The sequence below is a fragment of the Cylas formicarius genome, unplaced genomic scaffold, assembly GCF_029955315.1.
Source record: "Cylas formicarius isolate icCylForm1 unplaced genomic scaffold, icCylForm1.1 PGA_scaffold_6__28_contigs__length_40554024, whole genome shotgun sequence".
Taxonomy (NCBI): Eukaryota; Metazoa; Arthropoda; class Insecta; order Coleoptera; family Brentidae; genus Cylas; species Cylas formicarius.
In genome coordinates this window covers 17,312,813-17,338,237 of record NW_026844347.1, presented here as the reverse complement: position 1 = coordinate 17,338,237, position 25,425 = coordinate 17,312,813, and the positions used below count along the sequence as shown (strand labels likewise).

The 25,425-nt window shown below is 32.3% G+C and overlaps 2 protein-coding genes across 4 annotated transcripts in view; one reads left to right on the top strand and one right to left on the bottom strand.

Annotated features, from left to right (window-relative positions):
* LOC132703989 (RING finger protein nhl-1) overlaps positions 1 to 25,425 on the top strand; it is a 159,653-nt gene that overhangs the window by 1,838 nt on the left and 132,390 nt on the right. For both annotated transcript variants that reach the window (XM_060673573.1, XM_060673570.1), the window contains exon 2: positions 8,272 to 8,367. The gene's annotated coding sequence lies outside the window, so the exon portion shown is untranslated. The remainder of the gene's footprint in view (positions 1 to 8,271; positions 8,368 to 25,425) is intronic.
* LOC132703990 (5-hydroxytryptamine receptor-like) overlaps positions 1 to 25,425 on the bottom strand; it is a 536,822-nt gene that overhangs the window by 499,024 nt on the left and 12,373 nt on the right. The window lies entirely within an intron of this gene.

The window sequence follows — 25,425 nt, the reverse complement described above, 5'->3', positions numbered from 1 at the left end:
TATCCCCCTGAGACCAATAGTAAGCTCGATTAACTCTGTTACATACAACATATCGAGATTTATGGCTAATATCATTAAAACTACGCTTACAAACACAAATGACTATAATGTAAAAGATTCATTTACCTTTGCCAACATCATCAACGGTTACGTACTCCCTGACAATTATGTTTTGATTCCATTGCATGTCGTATCGCTCTTTACTAATATTCCTCTCGAATTGGTAAATCAGATTTTGGATAATGAATGGAAAAAGATAAAAGAACACACTAATCTTACAAAGACAAATTTTTTCAAACTTTTCAAAAATTTCAGTTTCAATTCAAAATTCTACAAACAAATTTTTGGTACCCCAATGGGTTCTCCCATCAGTCCAATAATTGCTACCCTAGTATTGGACCATTTACTAGATCAAATTATACCCAAATTACCTTTGAATTTACCTTTTATTTATAAATATGTTGACGATCTTCTTTGTGCGGTACCATGTGGACCAAACAGATATAACCTTGAGTATTTTTAAATCTTTCAACACCAACCTACAATTCACAATTGAACTTGAAAAAGACTCATATGTCCCCTTCTTAGATACCAAGGTTATTAGAACTAACAAAAATGAAATTATTTTGGATTGGTACCAGAAAGAAATTGCCTCAGGTAGATTATTATTCCTCTCATCCACAGAGCCAATAATATAGTACAATTATAGGCATGAAAAACAGAGTTACACATTTGAGCCATGACAGTTTTGTTCAAAATAACCTGAACAAAATTTTGAACATTTTTGTCAATATCCAAAACATATACTTAAGAGATTAATCTATAACTCCAACACATTTGACGGTCCAACAGAGGAACCAGGCGCTCGGATGTGTTACAGAAAGATACCTTATATTAAAAACCTCACAGAATCTATCATAAATATTTTCAAAGAACTCAAGGAAATAAAAATTGCCAAATATAATACTGAAAAAGTCTCGAAACTTTTTTCTAGGGTGAGAGATCCAACTCCGCTACTGTACAACTCTAATGTATATCGATAATATATCGATTGTCGTGTTTGGGTTGTCAAGGCTGTTATATTGGACAGACCTCACAGTGGTTAAAACAACGTTTAACACAGCACAAAAGAGCCGTATTCATAAGAATATTTGTGCAGTGGTTGAGCATTACATAAAAACAGGACATGAATTTGACTACAGCAATCCTAAAATTTTGCAATGTGTCAACAATTATAAAGCCCGACTGTTTCTTGAAATGTGCCATATTAACAAAAACAAAAATTCAACTAACTACAAGTCTGATACACAGCAATAAGCAATATATACTGTAACATTTTTCAGTCAAACAACAGATAATGTAATGTTCGGCCACCGAGTAGCGTATTCGCATTGCGTTGGTTATCCACGGAGTAGGTTATTTTTATGCTTTTTTGTCATTATTTATATCGATTGTTTTTTGATTGTTTGTTTCGCTACCTAGGTTAGCGCAACTTTTGCCTACCATTATTAAGAATTGTATAATAAGTGTTTATCCGTTTGTTTCATTATGTCGCTTCGTTCATTTACTTTACCTGTAAAGTATTGTTTTGAGGAACTATGTGGTAGACTCTAATTTTGTAAGTATTTCTCACGATTGTTTTAATTGTCTGTTATATAGTTTGACCGCTTGTTTTCATTAAATTCTAGTTCACTCCTGAAGAAGTCAACAAATAAATTGACGAAATATTGAGTGTTAAAGAAAAAAAGGAGCTTTCTATTTTCTTTGTTTTTTTTTTTAACCACGGACCGCTACCCGATATCCTTTGAATTTGAATATATATATATATATATATATATATATATATATATATATATATATATATATATATATATATATATATATATATATATATATATATATATATATATATATATATATATATATATATATATATATATATATATTTGTGTGTGTGTGTGTGTGTGTGTGTGTGTAATTTAATAACATTATACCCCCGTAGATAAACAAAAAATATATGTTATTAACAAAACCTCTGAGATTGGGTCCATAATGTTCTATACTCTAACACCTACCCGACGCGAGTTTTATTACCGTCGGCAGGTAACTTCCATAATTGTGTGCAAAAGCCAGCACAATAAAGATTGAGACAGACTATACTTACCACAATAAAAGCAATTAGGTAATTGGATTCACCAGTATCGTAGTGTAGTAGCGTTACAAACCGCGAGCATGTGATATATCTGCACCCGGCAAACTCACGAGCAAATCTAGCGTTCCTATTCGACACCAAATAATTATACCCTTCTCTAGTAGTGTGAGATTCTGATGGTGCGACACACTCACTAAAAACCACCTCTTAACATGACTGTGTTTTGTGCTTGAGATAACATATCTAAGTTGCTGTAATTGCCTTTCTGCTCTTTGCCATATTTTCTTCCTACTTTTTTCTTCCTTGTCTTATTTTTTTGCAACAACAGTTTGGTAAAAAATTACAAAAAAATAATGCCCAAGTTTATCAAGAACTAACTTTATTATAAAGAATCAATAAGAACTCCGAAGTCGAAATAATGAAACAACTCGCATAAATAAAAAATACACCATACAAAGATGTAAACTTAAAATCACACAAACATGAATTGGAATGAGACCGACTCCACAATACGAAATGTTTGCACCGGTTACACCGGAGTCAAGTTTTATTGCACTTCGGCTCTTTGAACGCTTATATAAAACAATGACAATTTTATTCGGAGAAAAGTTTAAGCCCTGTGGAGAAAAGATGTACTTGCTTTTTTTTCACTAAGATGTTCATGAATCCTGATGGAGATCTTTCTGCCAAACTGTCCGATATAATCTCAATTGAAACACTTCAAAGAATATATGATTTTTAACTTTAATTACAAATTGTTTGAATATATTGTTTTTTTTTAACGCTATAGTTAAATTCCTACTCTCGAACAAACTAGCAATGTAACCGAAATAGGTCTAGCATTGGAATTTACGTTCTGGACTTTTTGATTTCATTCTATAATATGACAATTAATATTTGTTAACAAATTGTAAAATAACTTATTGATAGAACAAACTGTTGAATGCAGTTTGTCTATTCGTTTTCAATTCGTTTTTAAATTCTTCCTTTCCAACAATATTAAAAGTTAATAAAACAGAGAATTAAAAGATGAAAATTTATGAGAATACGAAGAGTTGGAGAACAATTGTATCACATTGTTTAGATGTAGACCGAGAAAGGGACAGGTTTCCCCAACTCCTCCAACGTAAAATAAAAATTCTCCAGGCAATACAGATATCGTCCACGTGAATTTTTTGTAAGCTAGTAAATATGTTAATTGAATATCCGTAGTTTTTCTCTCAAAATTATTCATGATAATTTCATTTAAAAAAGGTGCTAGGCAAGAACCCATCGATAGTCCTGTAGTTTGTGTACAAATTTTATTATCGAACTTAAAGAAAGTAAACAGTGCTTAATTCCGACTCACATAATAACTGTAGCTTCAGTCGTTTAAAAGGCTCTTCTTGACATCGTTGTTAAGTAAAATTCAAGGTGAGGACCCCGGGGTCACCAAAGCTGACAAGTGCTTGATTATAATGGAAAGGAAAACATACGTGGATGAGGTTATGGGGTTTTTGGCAGTGAATGGATTTCACCACATAAACAAAATAATAAATTTAATAAAATAAATAAGAATCTAGATAAAGCTTTATTGAATTTTGCAAAAACTATAAAGAAAGATTGTATCCTATGAATCCCAAAACATCTATATTTTATGGACTTCCCAAGATACATTCGACCAGTAGGATCATTCACTGGTTCACCTTGTTGCTATATATCTCCATAACTTAACATACTTCTATGAAGTACAACTGGCTTTCAGTTATACTTCTTGCAAACATTTAGTGGAATTGACCAGTTACTTCTAGGTTCCTTGATGTCAAAAATTTATTCCCAAGCGTTTCACCATCTGAGTGCATTGACTTGCTGAGCTCTATGAGCTTGTTTAACAACTGGATGTTTTTTTTGAAAAAGTGCTATAGCAGCTGGTATTGCGCTTTGGATTTATTTGGTTCTAATAGCAGCTTTACCCCAGAAATACTTCGCTGAACTACGCCGGTGGTTTTGTTTGGTATTGGATTTTATATAATGAATCATTACATGTTGCTGCCTGTTCGATAAGTAGGATGTAATCCAGTTGTAGATTGATTAGTATGTTGTTTTTGAAAAAAATTGGCTTATAGAAATTAGAAAATTTTGACGTTTGTTAAAATTTAAAATTTGCTTTTATAAAGTTACCATCGTCCCCTTAAACACCGGAAGTGCAACCACTTAATATAAAGTCGAACATCTTAAATTTACAACTGGGATCAGAACGCAATCGCTTATCACAAATTTATGGAAGCAATATCTTCCAAATAACCCTGCAAATAGGGAAAAATAAGAACAGTCAATAAATTCGTTAAGGCCAGAACTGTTTATGACAAACTCGATTGTCGGTTGCTTGAAAGATATCGTAAAAACGTTTTAGCGACTAATTTGATGACTCCAGTTTTATCGCTTCTCTGCATTGTACTGTCCTCAGAGACCACAATAAGAATCAATCATATATGCTATAAAACTTAGGTCATTGTATTTGTCGTTTCCAGTTTTATTCTCTCGGGAAGATACAAACTGTGCGTAGGCGACTTGCTCGATCGGTAATCTAATTTTCTGTTAATTCGAAGATGGATGAAACGAGCACGCATGGAGCGTTGTTTCCAACGAAAATCTTAAGACGTGAAAGATAATCTTATTTGGTTAGCTTGCTGATTATGCACAACACCGGTAAACCGGTAGTTTTTCAGTGTTTTACTGAGTTTGTAGTTAAATTAATAGAATATACCCAAAACAATTGCGTTATCTAATGCAATCTTTCGCGATCTTATTGTAATATTTTGACTTCTGAACTATCTACTTCTGAGGCACAAATAGAGTTACACATATAATAATCTAGTGGGTTGAAATCAGGTGACTGAACTGACTAATTTACTGGGCCACGTCGCCCTATACACGTATTTTCATCACCCCAGCTAATGGACCCCTGAAAAAATTCCCAAACAATTTGGCCAAATCATTTGCAAGCATATTTTTGTGAGAATTAGCATTTTATCTATTTGGATACATATAAGCACCTATTAGCGTATTACCTTCGATATCTGAACAAACATTAATAGAAAACCTATGTTTAAAGTTGGGTCTTCGAACAACCCTCGAATTGTCAATATTCCAAGAATGCGCATTAAAACTGTTAAAAGCTTTATATCTTGTTGTTGTTCGTCGCCAGATCATAAAATTGTTTCCAAAATATCTTGATCATTGAAAATCCACTGCCAAAATTGTAAGCAATTTAGGAAGTCTTCCGGTCTTAGGTTCTGCACTTTTAGATAATCATAAGCATTTTGGGTCATTCTACCAGGCTAAAGATTAATTTACGCCATAGAACTAGTGAATAACAGCAAAAGTGTTCCTTTTCATGGTCAATTTTGTTTAGCGCCCCTCATGATCATAATTTCCCAAGATCTTTCTTACCACGGGATCGTTTAAACAATTCACGTACACTTTGATTAGTTGTGCTTTGTATCTTTGGTTCCATATTAAATGTAACAGGGAATACGTAGCAAGGGACCATCCTCATTCTAAGATTTAGAGACACATCATGACTACACAAGGCTTTCGTCATCCGCACAAAGTTGCTCTTGCCTTCTCTATTATTTTTATTTCCACTGATGGATTCTAACCGTCATTAATGCTACTGTCCAGGAAGGTGAGTTTACTGACATTTTCTATCGGCATTCCGCTGACAAGAATGCCGTTGTCCAGTGGTGAAGTTTGTTTACTTATAATCATATATTTCGTATTTCTGTTGTTCATTTTCAGTCCATACTGCTCACATACGATTGTGAGTCTATCCATCAGGAGTTGCAAGTCCTCATTATTGTTTGCCAATATCATCGTGTCGTCACCATAGCTGATGTAGATATTTCTGTCATTTACAACTACCCCATCCCTGCGTTTTCTAAAGGCTTGTTGAATATTACTTCCGAATACAGATTGAAAAGCAGTGGGGACAAAATGCAGCCCAGCCGCACTGCTCACTTGATTTCGATATCATCTGTAGATTGGTTTCTCATTTTCACTGGTGCCTTTTAGTTGCAATACAGGTTTAAAATTATTTGTATGTCCTTGTCATCTATTCCCGTTGTTTTGAGTATTGCAAACATTTTTTCATGCTGAACTTTATCAAACGCCTTTTCAAAATCAATGGCACAAGCACACGTTGCAGTTAACATCACGACATCTTTGAATCAATACTTGTACGCCGAACGGTGCTTCCCTAGTTCCGAGTCTTTTTCTAAAGCCATACTGGTTATCGCCGATGTTTTCTTCAAACTTTTTGTATATTCCGTTGTAAATTATATGCAATGACACATTAAGCTAATGGATTTGTAATCATCGCACTTCATTGCCCCGCTCTTCTTATTTAACAAAACAAATGTTGACCTTAGCCACTCACTCGGTACAACTCCCGTATCGTAAATGACTTTAAATAAGGTGGTAATTGTGCTAACCCCGTTGTCCTTGAGAAGTTTTACGACTTCTGCACTTACACCGCCTGGAGCGGTAGCCTTGCTCCATTTAAGGAACGCCAATACTCAGGACCATCAGCCAAAATCATGATATTTCCTTGGAAGAATAGTGCAGTGGTTTTCTGTTTCCTTCTACATCGCTCTTCAAGCACCGTTTTGTTGATTCCATTAACTGAAAGTCCAGCTGCACTCCCTTAGTGCTAGTTTTGGTCCGTCCCGGGTATTTAATTTACGCGGCACCACCCATATCTGGGAAGCATCCCCCTATTCGCCACCTGGGGAGACACCCGATGGAAGACTAGCAACCCTACAATTGCAATAACCTTAAATAAAACGAGTATCCACTAACTTCAGAGATAATGTGAATAAAAGCACCATAAATGTCAAAAGTTATCAATGCTATTTCAAGGCCTACTCTTCAATTTTTTATAGATAAATGTCAATCAATTTTTAAAATCTATTTTCCTCGATAATGGTCCATCCTATCGATGTTTTCTCATAAAAGAACAGAGCTTTTTATACAAAAAAAAATCTGAAAGTCAACCCACAACAAATTTTAGAAACAGATTCAACATACCAAAATTACTAGAATTTAAAAGTATCCAAATTTTCTCTAAACCTATTTCTATTTCATTCTATTTCAATAAAATTCAGTATTTCTCAATTAAAAAATGAAAAAAATTAAAGTGAAATGATTAATTAATTAAGTCATCGACTAACTGAAGAAGAAATCTTATTGTCTTTCCTGGTGGTATGTTCATCGTTTTTCCGATATTACTACTATTACTATTTTCAACTTCGTTTCTTTGTGGAACATCTTTATCTGTTCCGTGACTGTGACTGTGAGTGATAACTGTTTTGCAGTCGGAGAGGTGAGATTGTTTGGCATTACAATCCATGTATGTGAAAAAGTTTCATGCGAAATTATCCTACTTCACCGACTGTGGCCATTTTTTATGTTTCGACGTTTTAAAAACAGCCAATTCATTTAAATAAAATCGTCCAAAAGTACCAATAGCACTCGTTTATGTCAAAAAGTATAGCTAATAACACAAAAAAAAGGTTTTTTCTACTCCCGCCTGTAAAATACCTAATTACCCACCGATCTAGCGTGCGGGAAGCGTCACTTTATCACGTCAGTTTCGTTTCCCATGAATCCGAGCCACTTCAGACATTTTCGTTATTTTACCGCACGGATTAGGAAGCAATCGGATGTTTTCGAAAATATTTCCCACGCTTTGAATTTTGCCGTTTGTCAATTCTGACGATCATGTAAAATGAATGTATTCGTATTGTTTTGCGAAAATGTACCCAAATACTAACGGTCGTAGAGAATGTATAGTATGCAACACGTTCGGTAAACTTTTTAACTCACTCGTTTATTAAAAAATCGGTCCGCTGCGCTCCGCTCGTGTCAAATAAACTCGTGAGTCAAATGCGCTTTACCGCACTTGTTGCATAATATACTATGCCCAAATACTTCCAAAACACATGTAACTTAATGCAACTAAAAGTTTATGTTTAGGGTAACTGAAATTTTGCGTTCTGAAGTGGTAAAATAATGCTAGAACATACTACAAACTTTATGATGAAATGAACAATTCACTATTATTAAACGTTATTTTTCAGATTACGGAAATATCGGTGCAGATAAGAGTATCTACTAGGTGCCCCACGGGGCCTCGGATAAACTCCACTTTATGAAATACTTTTGCAGGGCCATTGGTAAGTTCAATGAAAAACACTTCAGCACATATCATTTTTACTTCTAGACAAATCTGTAAATCTCTTACTTCAAAATCATTAGTGGATTGGATGGTCGTATTTTGTGAGTAATTGGATTTTTTGAACTTTTGTTGATTTAAGTCAGTCCAATTCAAATTAATTCGTTATTCAAATTGTAATCTTTGCACTATCTTATACGGGGTGTTTTCTAATTGAAATTTTTTCGTACATTTTAAAAATGAAACTTCATATGAACATATGTCCTAAGCGTCTTAACTTTTGAGATACAGGGTGGTAAAGTTTTCAGAAATAAAATATATTTTTAATGCCTGTAATATCACTTAGGTCATTTTAATGAAATTTTTCACACATGTACTATGTAACAAGATGCATTATTTAGTTTATCACTTTTTTTTGTAGATACACCAGTGGCTGGCGCATGGAATTTAACGTCTGTTTTTGAAGACATTGCTAGGACGCCACTGATTTCTCTTAAAATAAAAATAATTTATACAATCTCCAATCATTTCTAAATAATAATAATTTCTTGATTTTTTCAATCCGATGTAAGGTTTTCGTTTAAAAAATTTAAAACATTTTCTCTACATGATATCGTTAATATGACAGCATGCAGAGAAATTAGTTATTATTTTTGTTGCGACGGAGTAAAAAAACAAAATAGATTAAATCTGCACATAAATGAATGCAAATGCCACTGACTGTCTATGAACAAATAATGTTTTGGTTAATTAGGTTTTTTTTTTGAAAATTAAAATATATATCTAAAACAAAATATCTAGTTTTTAGTTACGAACTAGTGTCCTTCAAAAAAAATTAAGAACTGTTCTTTTTGCTTTGGCAGTTTTAATGAAATAAAATAACATCTTTAAAAAATCGAGAAATTTTTTTAAAGAGAAATCAGTGGCGTACCATCAATATCTACCAAAATATACAGATGAAATTCCGTACGCCCGCTACTGGTGTATTTTAAAAAAAATATAGTACAGTAGATAATACCCCTTGATACATAGTACATACTGGTGTACCATATTTCATTGAAATATCTAAACTTTACCACATTGACATTAAAAAAAATTGAATTGGACTAAAATAAGTACAAAAAATCCAATTACTCACAAAATAGTGCTGCTCCCGTATTGCCGGTTTTTCTGCTTACTACTTTTGATTACTACACCTAATTGTAATGTAAATAAATTATTTATTTGGGGCTAAAGGCCAAAGTCCAAAATATATGAAACATCTTAATTATAAAAATAAACGTATGACGATATAAAAATTTGCTAGTTTACTAATTCAAAATTAAGGCTGAGGAAACAACAACCTGAAATACTGTTCTAATTTCTTAATTTGCGCAATCCAAAAATATCAATATCATAAATATCTTCTCATCATTCTTTTTATTGGACTACTAACACACAGCTTAAGGTGATCAGTAAAAAGAGCACAAAACAAAACAAAAATGCTATGCTATTCTGAGCCCTTATTGGATCATCTTGGTCAGAACTACTTTCTACAACCAAATCTCTTACTTGATTAGAAGGAGCAAAATCATCGTCGTTAAAATTATCTAGATCTAAGGAGTAGATAGATTCTTAAAGTACGGAAGCAGGAAACACATTTCTCGATTGTGGCGACTTTCATGAATGGCTTATTCGATAATTCAGCAAAGTCATATTCTGATATTTTTTTATGTTCATTAATGGTAAAAATCATATTCTCTATAAAGAGCGTTTCTTAAATGGACTAAGAAATTTCAAGTCTAACGGCCGAAGATCGAAGGTATGCTGTGGAAGAGACACTATATGCGTATTATTTCCTTCACAAAAATTATATGCACCAATCAAAATGTGGCTATTGTAATTATCTAGAACCAAAAGTATAGGCTGTGTATGGAAAAATGTGATTAGCATTCACAAAATAACTCGAAATTGATCTTACAATTCTTAGGACATCTATAGAAAGCATGTACAGGACTGTTATTATTATTATTTGATCATCATTTTCCGGGGATAAATTCCCAGCCGCACTGTTAGATAAAACATCTATGATAGTCCTCCCTCTTTCAACGGAGTTAGCAGAATCCATTTTGTGTACGCCTTTGGATCCAGGATCCTTTCGACGTTTGGCTTGTAAAAATGTAAACTTATGCATGAGAGTTTGAAGATTATAATGAAATATTCCTACAGCTTCTTTATTAGAGGGTGTAATCCGATTTAAACTAATTGTCTCAGGCTGCCTAAGTTATACCTTAAGAAATCTATTTAAAAATCCATAAAGCCATGCTTTATGAGCTATATCCGTTTCATGTTGAAAATACTGACTTATATTATGTTCTGCATAACTAAATGCTACTCTGCACGCCCTTAACCGAAGTCTATGACTGTACCAATATCAGTCACAAACTGATAAAAATAATTGATTCGGAAAAAGCTGTAGCACAGCAAAGCAAACCATAATTCCGTTCAATTTGTTTGAGAAGATAATCTCGCTGCAGTGGCGTGCCGTCAGCATTGATACTATCATATCACTTGTCACAAAATGAGAATAATTTTAAGTGGTCGCACATTGCTCCTTAATTTCCTATTATGCAACAAGTGTGACAAACGGCATTTGAGTCACGAGTTTCTTTGGCATGAGCGCAGCGAGTGTTTAATAAACGACTTAGAAAGCTTACCAAACATATTGCATACTATACTTTTTCTAGGACCGTTAGTTTTTCGATATATTTTTGCAAAACAACACGAATAGATTCACTGACATGACCGTCAGAATTAACAACCGTCAAAAGTCCAGCCGTACTATAAAATCTCCGAAAGCATCCGGGTCCCAAACCCGTGTCTTAATATCTCGGAAATGACCTGGCTCGGATCCGTAGGATAAGAAACTCACATGATAAAGTAACGCTTCCCGCGCGCTAGATCGGTGTATAATAGAGTATTTTTTCTATTACCGTCTGTAAAATACCTAATTACCCACCGATCTAGCGTGCGGGAAGCGTCACTTTACCACGTCAGTTTCTTTTTCCACGAATCCGAGCCACTTCGGACATTTCCGGGATTTTACAGCACGGATTTTTAAGCAATCGGATGTTTTCGGAGATATTTCCCACGCTTTGAATTTTGACGTTTGTCAATTCTGACGGTCATGTCGGTGAATGTATTCGTGTTGTTTTACGAAAATGTACCCAAAAACTAACGGTTGTAGAGAAAGTATAGTATGCAACACGTTCGGTAAACTTTTTAACTCACTCGTTTATTAAACACTCGCTCCGCTCATGTCAAATACCGTTTACCGCACTTGTTGCATAATATACTATTACAGAAGGAAGTATAAAAAAGCCTTTTCCTCGCATTTGTATAAAACAAACTAGAATACAATACAATACAATGTTTACTTTGTGAAAGTAAGAGAAAACAAAAAATCATACACAAAAAGAAATATACAAAGCGAACCATAATATGGTAACACCAACAGGCTGGCTACCAACGTTGCCAGTTTTCAGTTTTTTTTTATATGGGCAGATTTGGATGTACCAGCTGGCCATTTCTGAATGGTTTCACTGAGTGTCTCGCGTATTAGAAAAGATATAGTGATGCGGTTTTAGCGACACTATGCTACTTTTTCGAGAAACCAAAGATCGGACACTTCTCGCATCTAAATTATTCTAAGGCTTATTAGAAAAGTACAAATTGGATTTGTGGATCCTTTTAAAGCAGAATCCACTGCCATACTCAGCTTTTTTCTATCTCCAAAAATATATAATACTCAGTGATTCTGTTTAATATTACGCCTAGTATTTAAATTTTGAAAAAAAATCGTATTTGTTAGTTGGCCTCTATAACAGGTTATACGAACACTCTCTTTAATTTAAAACAAAACAATTTAATTTCTATTTTCTAATATAACAAAAGTAATTTAAAAATGCAATAAATTTAGTTTTAAAATAAAATTTTTAAATTGGTGGTTTATAGAATTGTCTTAAATATGGTTTGTATACGTCTTATTAAAAATAAAAATAATAAATAAAAATAAAGGTAAAATAATGTCTGTCTCCGGCAACCTCAGTGGTCATCTTATAGGTCAACGCGTCGTCTTCTATTTTGTAATAACTAGTTGGATTGAATCGGATTGAAGCCAATACATTAATTTAATCATTTTCTTTGTCTTTATTGTTCTAATATTGGACTAGAAGAAAATAAAGAAAAAATAAAGAAAATAAAGAAATAAAGAAATTCTGCGCAAAACGGCAAAAAACAAAATTTTTACTTTTCTAATAAGCTTTAGAATAACCGAGGTACGAGAAGTGTCCCAAAATACAAAGCTACCAAAAACGTTCCGTATCTCAAAACTCAAAAGGGCTATGAAAATTCTGTTTTTCGATCTTTTTTTTCTCGTTGCACCGTGTAACGAAAACCGCATCCCTAAAAAGAGAAATGGTTAGTACCCTTTTGTACCTTCGTAGAGTTATGTCTTCATTATTTTATAAGTAAGTCATGATTTATTTAACACTAACATTAGCGAATAATACATAAAAAGAAGTATAAACGCAACGACTTCTTAACAAGTCAGAGTTTTTGGGCAAATCACCGACTGTGTGTTTTATAAACAGAAAAAGTCGGAAACGTCGTCATTAATTCAATTAACACTAATTAACAACCTATAAGTTCGACACAAATTGAAAAAAAAATTCGCGACAAAAACAATTTACAAATAATGTAATTTAAAATCCAATTGTGTTACTAACTGTTTATTCATTTACAGATTTGCATTTACATCGAGACGTTTTTGGCAAATTGGTAACAGTTTTTCGTACAACCCTGTGAAGTGTATTTTCGTTAAAGTAAAGTTTCAACAATTTGTTCGTTACATTTATCATTTTAATGAGAGAAAACTTTGATTCTTTGAATTATTTAATGTCAAAGTCATTGACACCTAACTTTAAGAAATGTAATAAAATCTTTTGATCAATTGTGAGACATCACTGAACTCGAAATGTTACTCTCTTTCAATAAATCGAAAAATCAAATGTGGTGGTCATTAGAAAAATGAATATTCAGCGTTCAGGAAAAAAACTTGAAAATGCTACTTCTCAAATTCGTCCATGATTAGGGATATTGTTATTGTTGAAATAAATAATTTACAGATTTTTTTTGGTATATCCTTCCGAAATGGATTTTATACGATATCCCCACTCAAATACTGCATGGTCACGGGTTCCATAGGCCCAAATAATGCAAATCGTACAGCCGGGTGCAAGAGATTGAAGATTTGCAGTGAAAACAATACAAACAAAGAATTTGATTTTGCACGAACCAGGGTAGCGGAGCAGCCATAGACACTAAAAAAGTTTATCAATGGCTTCCGTACAGTAATTTTTCTATCACAATTAATTTTTAAATACATTTAGGCAAAACGTCAAGAAAAGAAACCTCCCAAGTGGCTCGAGACAGTGGTTATAGAAATGTGATACTTTGAGCGCACTTGATCGGTACATTTAGTTTTTTTGACTAGAGCCAGGAAGTTATGAAAATAACCTAAAATTGTAGTACATAATTTGTTTGGAGTATTCGCAAAGTATCAATTTGGCATGGTTAACAAATAACACCTCTCTCTTACACTGTATAACAAATGAACTAAAGTTTGTACGTGGTCTTCGCCTTCAAAATGGAATATACATTTCTGTAAATCATCAAAAGTTAATAAAAAGTCAAACATTAAAATTGCAATACTACTTACATACTATGTAACGAGGTAGATACATATCATATTATACTAAACTGCAGGTAACAATTTAAAGTACGATATAAGATATTCCTATATATCAATTTTAGTATAGAACTTTTCTGCCTACATTCATCATCACTCATTAATTTCAAAATTCTCACTAAAAATGTACAAAAACCGTAATTTCCTAACAATGCAAAAGCAAATTACTCTAGGCGCACAACAAAGAACTTTGATGTAATTAAATGTTTCGTTAGCCAATAAAAGAAGGCATTTTACCAACATAATGTATTTTTATTATTCCAAGCTTTCAAGCAATAAAATTGCCTTATTCTCGTTATAGAACAGTTGAGTGTTAACGTATTAATCAACCAGACGTTTACTGATTGCATGGTTTAGATGGTTTAGAAAATATGGTAATGAACTGATTTATTTTTGGCGATTTATTAAATTTAGTGCGTCTTTAATCATAACGCACGCCTTAATTAAGCTTTTATATAACAATTTCATTTAGAAGGGGAATGAAATATAGCCCACTTTGACATATTATTGGGGAGAGTGCCATAAAATAAAATCTCAATATTAACGCTTTTGTGATAAGCAGTCTCAATTAGTCGTGTGAAAAGTTGGTCAATATAAAAGTTTAAAACTATAGCAAACCAAATTTAATTTGTCTACAAATCGCAACTTAATTGGGTTTCTATTCGTTAACCGAACGATGCATCTAAAAGACGACAAAAACTTTACATCCCTTACAAAGAACGCTTTTAAGATATTGCTATTGATATAAAAATTTCATTTATTTGAACAAATTTTAGGGCTTACAATTCCACTCGTTCGAGTCATCTTAACAAAAAAACGACAGAAAAATCTTATTTTCAATTTAAAATTCTTCTGGATTCCTCCTGAATCGTTTGTTCATAAATGGAAGTTGTTGACGAATTATCCTGTGGACTTCTTCAGAGCTTAACTCTTTAAATACAGTTTGATAGAGCCGAGTGAAAGGACGGAAATCAACATTGTCTTGGAGGACTGATTCCCATATTGGTAAGCACATAAATCTATGGATTCTCGGATTTCTCTTTGGTAGAAGAATTGATTACATGAAGGAATTTTAGTTTTATCGAATAAGATTTGATGTCCGATTTCATGATTGTGTTCGGCAACTGCTGATGAGTTTATTTGTCATAGTCTTAAGGTTCTTTTTTGTTCATTTAGTCTAGTTTCTTAAATGTACTCTTTGCCGATATATTTTGATATATGGTCAGTGGTGCTTTGTACGTAAGGAAGGACCACAGTGGTACGTGTGGGATGGCTTTAAGATTCATTTTCTTTGGAGGGTTGTGGTGAATTGTATTATAGAGAAGAACAGATATAGAAGAGCAGATATAAGCTGATTTAATTTAAATGATTGAGTGACTTGGGTTGAGAGAGTTTGGCGGCTCTGTAAACAAGAGAGTTGATAATTGATAATTGATTGATTGATAATTGATAATGATAAAACGTAGGTTTTTCTGTAAACAGTATAAATGACTAAAAAAATTTGAGCGTTTCCATAATTTTGATTTTATATGTCAGGTGCCTTTTTTCTTAAAAATTTCCATAAATATATTTATTACAACTATAACTATTACGACCGAAGCAGTAGAACTCCAGAAGGTTAAATTTGTGAATAGCGGAATCAAAATTTTGCAAATTTTATAAATTTTCAAACAAATTAAAGCAATTTGAAACTTTTAAAACGGATTGAAGCATTTGAAAATTTTAAAAATTTTAGAATTTTAAAACCGACGCGCTTTGAAAATTAAAAAAAAATCAATTTTAATCCATCGTGAAATTTTTCTATTACTACCATTTTTTGAGGTTGTGGACACAATAGACTCAGGACCACTATGACATGTTGGTATACAGGAAACAAACGCACTCTGATAGATACTTGAATCAGAATAAATCCGGCTGTCGGAATTTACCAAATCTAGCTCAAATTTATATTTAAATTGCCAAATGATATTTAGAATCAAAATAAAATATTATTATTTATATTTATTACTTTTTCTGCAATGCCTTCCAAAGCCACCAAATTATCCCATACCTAATATTTATTATTTTCACTTATATTTTCATTAAAAATTATTACATTTGATAAAGATACGGTGTTGTAGAATTTCGTGAAAATCTGAACTTTGAAGTTCTTATTTATTTTGATTAAAAATTATGTCTAATGACCAACTCGATCACTAATCAATTATTGAAGACTAACTTTGATTGATTGAGTGATAATAATAAACTAACTGAAAACGAATATCAAAGGATATCAAAAGTCAACTACTGGGCAATTTGGTGCGAAGAAAAGGAATTGTAAAAAACGAAGATAAATGACAAAATGACATTTTTATTTTAAATTGCATTTGGCACTATAAGTAACAAATTAGCGTGTTATATGGTAGATCTTGGATAACTGTACATTAATAACAATCGGAAATGTGAGTAGAAAATAGTCTAGGAAAAACCCTTTTTAAAGACTCCAAATTTATTAAAAAGGCGTTAAGCCTTTTTGGACATACGGGCAGTTATTTATTTATTTTCAAACAAGGTACCCTAATATGACGAACTCACGTCACAATCTACAAAGGTGCACTAAGAATAATTACATTTATCTCAAAGAAAGAAAGTAGAAATGAATTAAATTTACTTTGATCAAAAAAATCTTGGTGCTTGATTTCTAAATGAATTGTAGCAAAAATATGTACGTATTTGCAAAAAGTAACTGTTAGAGATATTGCAAAATTATGTTTTGGACAGTCTTTTTTAACAATATTCGCCTAACAGATAATTTCAACATATGAAAGACGTTAAGGCTTGCTGCATACTGCATATGAACCACCACTGCGGTTATATCCAAAGTTCATGAAAAACTATTTTCGAATGTTTGCAATTTTCTTTACATAATTATGATACTGGGGACGCCATATCGCAATGGAAAACTCAAAATGGGAACACACATAAGCGCTATAGAGGATGATTAGCGAGTTGGGATCTTGAAATTCCTCACTAACCCTTATAATAAAACCAAAATTTTTATATGCAATAGTAATTCTAAGATCCCTGATATGCTGTACTTCTATAATACTTACACCATTGAATTTACAATCAAAACTATCATTTTTTAGATAAGTAAATTTAAGGTAGTAACATTTGTCAACATTTAAAAACTTCTTACACTCCTCACAAGTGTGTATAACTTTTGCTCATTAGCATATGAAATAAATTTTTCAAGATGGAAAGATTTACCAGCGCCCGTTATGAACCAAGAGAACAACAGCAGAGGTTCCAATTACGAACGCTGATATCAGTATATTCTGATTTTTTCCCATTTAACTGAACTTACTGAGTCCTAGAACTAATGTATAATTGGAGAATTTTGTAAAGGCAACTGTGCACACCGAAGTTTTTAAGTTTTACTAACATTGTAGGATGATGATTTTTATCGAATACCTTAGAAAAATCGGTTTACATGACATCCATTTGCATTCTATTATCTAACGCCTCAGATACATCCTGAACATAACAGTAAGAGATTAGTAGCGGCGGACCTACCCCTAAAAAAGTCATGACCCTAAGTTTAAAAAATAACTCCTCTGTTATAAATGCCCCCAGCATTTTACCAGGAATAGAAAGAATTGGTTTGGGTAAATAATGTGATAATTTATAATGCCACGTTCTTACTGCTCACAAAACGTCGTTTTTAACATTATTTTCTGTATTTTTGACGTAATTTTTATAGTCTAACCAAAATTAACTCTCTTCCTCAGTTCTAAAAAAGTGACATAAGCAATAGGATTGTTTTATTTTTTAAACCTTTGGTTTAGTTTATACTTCTCACTATTTATTACATCATAATTGGCCTATCTATATCCAAGTTTTTCAAAATTGGATTTGGCCTTAAATGATTCTAGTGGGTTTCTTTAAATTGAACTATTTGTGTTGAGTGACTCTCCCACGAAAGGATCCCGAGGGTTTTACTAACTTTACTAAACACCAAACACTAAAGTCCAAAAACTTGCATATTCAATAAATTAAATTTAAGAAACACCTCTCACCAATTTCCTTGCAGAGATTAATCAAACAGCATTAAACAAAGGAATTCCAATTTATCTGAGCTTTAAAATAGTACTCACTTTCACTATGGCTAACATTAAAAAAAATTGTAAAACTGGGACACCCTATATAAAGAAGATAGGAAATGCTGTTTTCAACATACTAAATAATAATAACAAAATAATTTAATTTTGACCTAAATCTATAGTAAACGAACATTCAACTGTATTTATTTAAAAATATTCTCAATTCCCAATTTAATCTCAAATTCTTTTTCCAATAAATTCTTAGCCTTGCCACTTTACACAAACTTATGAAATTTAAAAATGGCTAAAATGGTTATAATCCACGACACACTTGAGCCTTCTCGATCTTATGAAACAGAACGAAGATCTTTTCAGCCTGAAAAATCTCATTTGCAGTTCCATTCGTGAATAAAATAAATGGCGGAATGAAAAGAATCCACTTGCCTTAAACAAGCTCCAATGAGACGAAAAAGAAACGAATGATGGCCGTTTCTGACCCTGTAGCTATAATTAAGCTTCCTATACGCTCCACTGTTGCATGCATGCTGGCGAATAGTCAGAGAAGAAATAAATTACTACCAGAAAAGGATTGTTAATAGTTTCGCATGAGCAGAAATCCTATACATGTCGTGCATCGAAACTTTAAATTTTTTTAAAAAGACAAATCCAATAGTTTACTATTCCGATATCTCATTTATTGTTTAGCGGAAAATTTATATAATAAAGTTAAAGCTAAGTTTTTGAGTTTAATAAAACTGTTTTAGAATTTTCCAATATACCATCCTTATCTAAATAAAAAAAAAAATATTTGTTACTGCTTTACATTCAGGGTCTGTATAACGAGAAAGGGTTTAAGAAAAAAAGTCCGATACAAACTGACACATAGACCGATAATGACTCTTTGCACCGCTGCACACGGGTCGAAATTGCGAAAAACCTGGTAATGATTAAATCTCCTATTAAGTATGCTAATAATTCGGGATATGATACTATATTGAGACTGTTTTGTAATGTAAATTGGGACATTTCAAAAGAGTGACTGCTTTGGACAATCTTTTATGTGGTTTTGGAGGGGTTGCTTCTTTTTCTGAGATTACTCAATCTGAAGAAACAAGGGGGCGATTAAACATTTCTTACAAATGATTTTGGATGTTTTTCTTGTAAAGTTCAATCGATAATTTTTTATCTCCCTGTTTCTCGCAACCTTGTGCTTCGTCAAATAATTGTTCGATTGCTAGTACAAATGAACTTATTATTTGGAACCCGTGAAGTAAATCTTGATGTAATGAGGTAAACATTGAAGCCAGGGATATAAGGATGAAATTTCGTTGTATCAATTGCATAATGATGAGATTTGTCTGAATTGCGTGCTGCAGTTGTGTACACTTTTTTGATTCTGTAACTTTTGGTTTTTTCTTAGCCCCTCTCGATTGCCGTTTTTAATATACTGCTTATATGCTTAATGTAGCAGACACCTAAAAGAGATAACCAATATGATCCAAACGTGGTACCCAGTTTAAAATAGTCTTCCTATACTTCGTTGTTTAAGTGTTATAGTTCGCCGAATGATGTACCGTTTTTACAAACTTTTATGGGTTTGACTTCAGAACGAGAACCCGCCTGTTGTAAAGTGTGTTCCACAAGCCAGGCTGTATTTAAGATGTTAGCCGTCAATAACTGCACCGTACCGACTGTTCCATTTTAAGAGTAGGAAAATTGTATTTGTGGTTTTAATGTGGTTTTTATAAAACTTCCTAAAACAGTCCCTACTAGATTTCAAGTTGAATTAGACTGATTGCCAATTGAAGGGTTTAACATAATGTCTCTAAAGTATTTTCATAGTGAAGCAATACAAAATCTTATGTACACAATTGATTTATAATGGATGTTTTCACAGTTTGTTATTGGTTGATTTGTGGGAGCTGGTGAAATCGGAGTGTGCTGTCGGGTTTATGAAACAGCTTCTATTCCGTCTTGTGTTTGTAATTAGTAATTACCAATTTACTGTTATTCAATTGTTTTTCAAGACTCAGTGTGCTACTTTTATTGAGGTATCATATACATTTCATTACAACTTATTTCTTACCAAATACTATTATACAATTTTGTTAGTCCCTCGCGATGTTCAGCGACGAAGAAGTTGAAATTGTGGTCGATGACGTAATAATCATTCATGAGGAACACCCGTCAAATTCAAATGGATCAAAGACTTGGAAATTATAATTTTATTAATTAAATAATAATAATTAATTAATTATTATTAATGATGTATAATAACTTTTTTTTATAAATATTCTAAAATTCATTTCATTTATATTATAAAGGAAGACGGGATTTTGTGGAATTGCGAATCTATTTATTGAGAGTTATAAAGAGAAACCCAAGCGAAGTAGGCCTGCGGTTAGACCTTCATAAAAATTCACTAAAGTTAAATACCGGATTATGTGGTAAAAACTGTATATTGTTCGACGAACTATACTTAAGTAGCACTTTGTTACTATCACTGAAGTCTTTTGTGTAGAGGTAGGACATTTCCGAATTTAACATGTATCAGTATCAGAAAAAGATAACACGATACTTCAAGATTAATATTCCCCAATTTGGAACTAATAGGAATCAAAGTATGTATTTGGGATTTTTTTTATTGGCTAATTCGTTGGTTTCTTTACAGAATCAAAGTTTGATAGGGAGGCAACAATGTGTTGAGATATAAATAAAATAAAGCAATAAAAGCAAAAAAAAAAACTTAATTAGATTAATTATTGAACCTCTGCTTATACTCTGATTGCCCGAAGAACCATCAACACACTCCACTTACAGAATTAGATCAATTTTAATATGTTATTGTTGGATACATTTATATATACAGAGTTCTTTAAATGGTAATCTGCCAGATTTTCACTTACAACTATATCGTTAGGGTAGCATTTTTTCTTTGCTTCCAAAACCTGCTCATAAGATGAATACAAATAGTAGTTATTGTTTAACTCGACTTTTCTTTATAATTTCCTCTTAAATTTTGCCTTTGTCTCCACCATTAAGAAGATCCACTACAATAAGCTTTAAATATTCATTGTTCATATGTAGAGCTTTTAAAAAGCCTTGATTTATAACCTTGAGTAGTCTTGAAGCACTTGTTTGGTTTTCATTTTTAGCTCTCGTTTGCGGTATAAGTTATCTGACAGGGGCTCGAGTTTTGACTTAATTATTCAGTTTTTACTTTCTACTTTCTTCAAAATTCAAACAAATTTGCTAGTTTCTTTTTATATATTACTGTTTAATAGCAATAAAATTTGAAAAATAAATTAAACGATTTCATTTGAGTTTTCAAAACACAAAATATAATTTCAAAAATTGCATTAAAAAGTGAACAATAATTTGGCAGAACTTTCTTTTCTAAAAAACTGTTATATTTACTTGTAAGGCGGTAATCAGTAGATAAAGGTAAAATACAAATATGCATTAATATGTTTCTTTTTGGTCGCGCAGAGGTCAATATGAAACAACAATTGTCCTCTAATAAAATCGTTTAACTTCTTTTTTTTAAATATATTATTTTTATTTTTCTACTTTCAAACCTTACAAAAAACGTTTTTCCACCTTAACATACAAGTGAAAAAGGTCAAACATTAGAAAATAGGTTTAGTTTTTTATTTAGAAGGGGAATTTTTTGGTAACGTTTTTCATGTCATCAAGGACTAAAGAACTTTAAACAATATATGCTGAACCGGAAATATGTGGAGATCATAAACTAAATTACTTTTGAAATTGTAATATTTTGGTAAGAAAAATAAAACTGAATTGTTTAATATAGCATACATTTTTTAAATCTAAACCTAATCCCTTAACAATGTAATATTTTATGAAAAGGTAATCTTGCCCAAAACTTTTGTGCAGTTTGTTTTACGCTAACACTAGGCGCAAATTTAACATGGCGCATCAAACAGCTTAAAAAGTGTCAACTTTGACAGCCAACGGCCAAAAAGTCATGGTAAATTAATTTCATAGCCTACTATAAGCTCGCGGTTTACTCGGGATCGGGGGTTTTAAAGCATTTTTTTTAATTCAGGTTTGCCAAAATCTAGACTAGTGTGCTATATCGGCAAATAAATGTGGACGTTACTTTGCTCCTCGTTACTTTATTTTTTAAAAGTTCTTAGATACACTTTGTTCCAATATTTAAGACTTCATAATAAATGAAGCATTGAAATAAATATCTTATTTCTTATCTTATATTTATTATAGTATATTTTTAATTAACTCGTTTTAAAATTAACATTTAATATACATATCTACTACAGAGGCAAATCGTCGTTATAGAATTCTTCTACTGTATAGTAACATTTAGCTATTATTAGTGATTTTAGTTTTTTTTAAACAGTGGTAATTTAACTTTTTCTTCTTGTCAGCTCTTGTTGTTATAACATTTAATTCCAACGTATGAATGATGCTTGTCTTGAAAGTGGCGGTTTAACATCATTTTTTGTCCGTGTATTGTGGTTATATACGTCGTTTCTTTTCCGTTTTTTATTATGTCTTTTAAGGATACAAGTAATGAATAAATGTATAATGATGTTAATGTTAAAGTTCCCATTTCTTGAAAATATTTTCTACAAGGCACTGTTCTTTTGAAACCCGTCATACATCTATAATACATATATCATTTATACAGCTCGCTTGCCCCCAGTACACAAGTCCGTAGGAGACCACAGACTAGAACAAACCAAAATACACCAATTTAAGAATCTCTCTAGAAACAGTATTTTTGATATTTATAAACAAGAAGCAGCATGAGCTAAGTTTAGATGTTATATTTTGTATATGAGTGGGTCATGTCATTGTTTTATAGATATACCTGCAAATTTTGTACTTGATACATTTATAATTGAGTTGTTCTCCACTCGTATTAAAACACTGCTATCCACTGTAAAATTCTTTTGGTACTACATTCATGGCCACGGTTTTATCCGAATTCAAATTTAAGAAATCGTCGCTGCACCACCCTGTCATCACTCGGCACTTTTATTTGAAATTGCTGTCGTCTGCATATAAAATTGGGACGGCAAAGCTAAATTTAGAGGTAGATCGTTTATAAACATATTAAACAGTGTAGATGATAAGCAAGAGCCGTGAGGTGTACCTTTATTAACGGAGAGGACAGAAGAGCGAATACGATTGATCTCAATCTGTTGTGTGCGTTCTTTCAGATACGAACGCACCCAATCAGATGCGTGACCTCTTAAGCCCATATATTCCAGCTTTCAAATGCTCTTGTAATTTGTTATAATTTCATATTTTAAAACTACTTAAAAAAGAACGTTCATGTACTTAAGAAATTCTGCCTCGGTAGTTGATAAGACTGACCTAAACTAAAATTAAGTACCTTGAATATACGTTAAAACATGAATACGTATTTCGCACCAAAACCACATTTTACGTCAAATACCATTTATCTTCAATGTCCTATTACGCGTGGAACAAAATGATGCTGAAAGTCATCGAAATCCGATATCATGGTGAAAAAAGTGCAAAAAATAAGTCCATCACGGCAATAAAATATAGATAGTCTAAGAGACTGTGCCTTTGGGACAGGATGATATAATGCTTTCAGCTCTTGGGTAAAATGTCTGATATAACTATCATCGGAGAAACACGGATTTAATGGTTCGATTTTTCTTAGAGATAAACTCAGAGGGGGAAGTTTTAATGCCTCTTGGGGACGTAATTCAGTTTTTCGAAGTTATTCGCCTTTGTGATAGAATTCAATTTTTACAACTGCTGAAAAATTAAAAAGATTAGATTATTTGAAGATTGTTAAAGTTTCTAGAATGTATTAATACTGACATTAAGTTAAAAAAGTTATATGCCTCCAGCATTTTGAAATAGCCACATGGAGAGACTCTTATCACCTAGTGGAGCAGTGCGGTTTCTGTTCGGTATCACTTTCAGTAATTGTTAATAAAGCGGAGATTTTTTAAAGTACATAAAAGTATGCATTTATTCCCAAAATTTAGTACTTTTGATTATTAACTCCAGAAATTTTTGATATGAGGCCTTACATTTATTTGCACACTGAATTCTAGCCCAAAACTTATATAAAGAACCATTGTTAGCATTGCGGTAAATTAGCAAATGAAAGCACATAGAGGCACTTTAAACTTCAACATTTTCAAACAGACCCTGAGTATCTCGAATATGAAAAGGTCTAAGGAAATTCTATTTGTGCCATCTCTCACCAAAAAGGGGCACACTATTGCTGTAAAGATAAGTGAGATATCCCTCAAGAGAATGGGATACCCTATAATAATCAGAATTAATCATAAACCTTTTAACTTGTCGTTCTCGGTAATATTTAAAAATTTAAATTTAAAAATTAAAAATTTAAAATTAAAATTATTCTTTTACAATATATTGAAGGTTGTAGACGTCTAATATTAATTGTTTTAATTTGTTTTGTATAAATTGGGTATAGAAATTTTGGATGAGATACATAGAAAAAATTGTCTTAACTATCTTTTTAATATAAGTTTCATAAAAACCTCGCATATTCCGTAATAATGTGGTATGATTTTGTTTCCAGTAGGCCCCCAGATTACAATGGTTTAAAACATTTTAATTAAGCAAACACTATTAAGCAAATTTAAAAGACGATCTTAAAACTGTATGAAGTTATTTATATTAGTTTTAAAGGATGTTTTCAAATTTATCTTATAAATTTGTATTGGACTTTGTGAAAGACTCGGCAATGATGCCAAGGATGCGAAGCTTCAGCAACTGCGAGGCGGCATGACGAGACCAAGGAGAGCTTCATAGACATCGACGAAGATTGTCGGAATAAAGGAACAAGACGAAGCGAGGGCGAGAAAGTCGAGAAGAACAAAGCGAGCCATCGCAGAATTTTGTTATTAAGTTTTCTTCGTTCCTATGTGTTTCTTAACAATAAGAACTGATTACAATTCACTCGAATTGTCGTCAATCTCGTCCCTGGAAACATCAGAAATTGCAGAAAAACCCCTCTGGCAAATATTAAATGGGCTATCAATTGAGCCTGGTTTTAATTTTTAAAATTTCGTTAACAAATATTTTTTACATTCTTTGAACCAGATCTTTCTATCCACGTTAAAATTTAAAAAAATGTAATTTAATTAATTTAATTTAATTAATTTAAGTAAATTAGTTTATTTCTTTA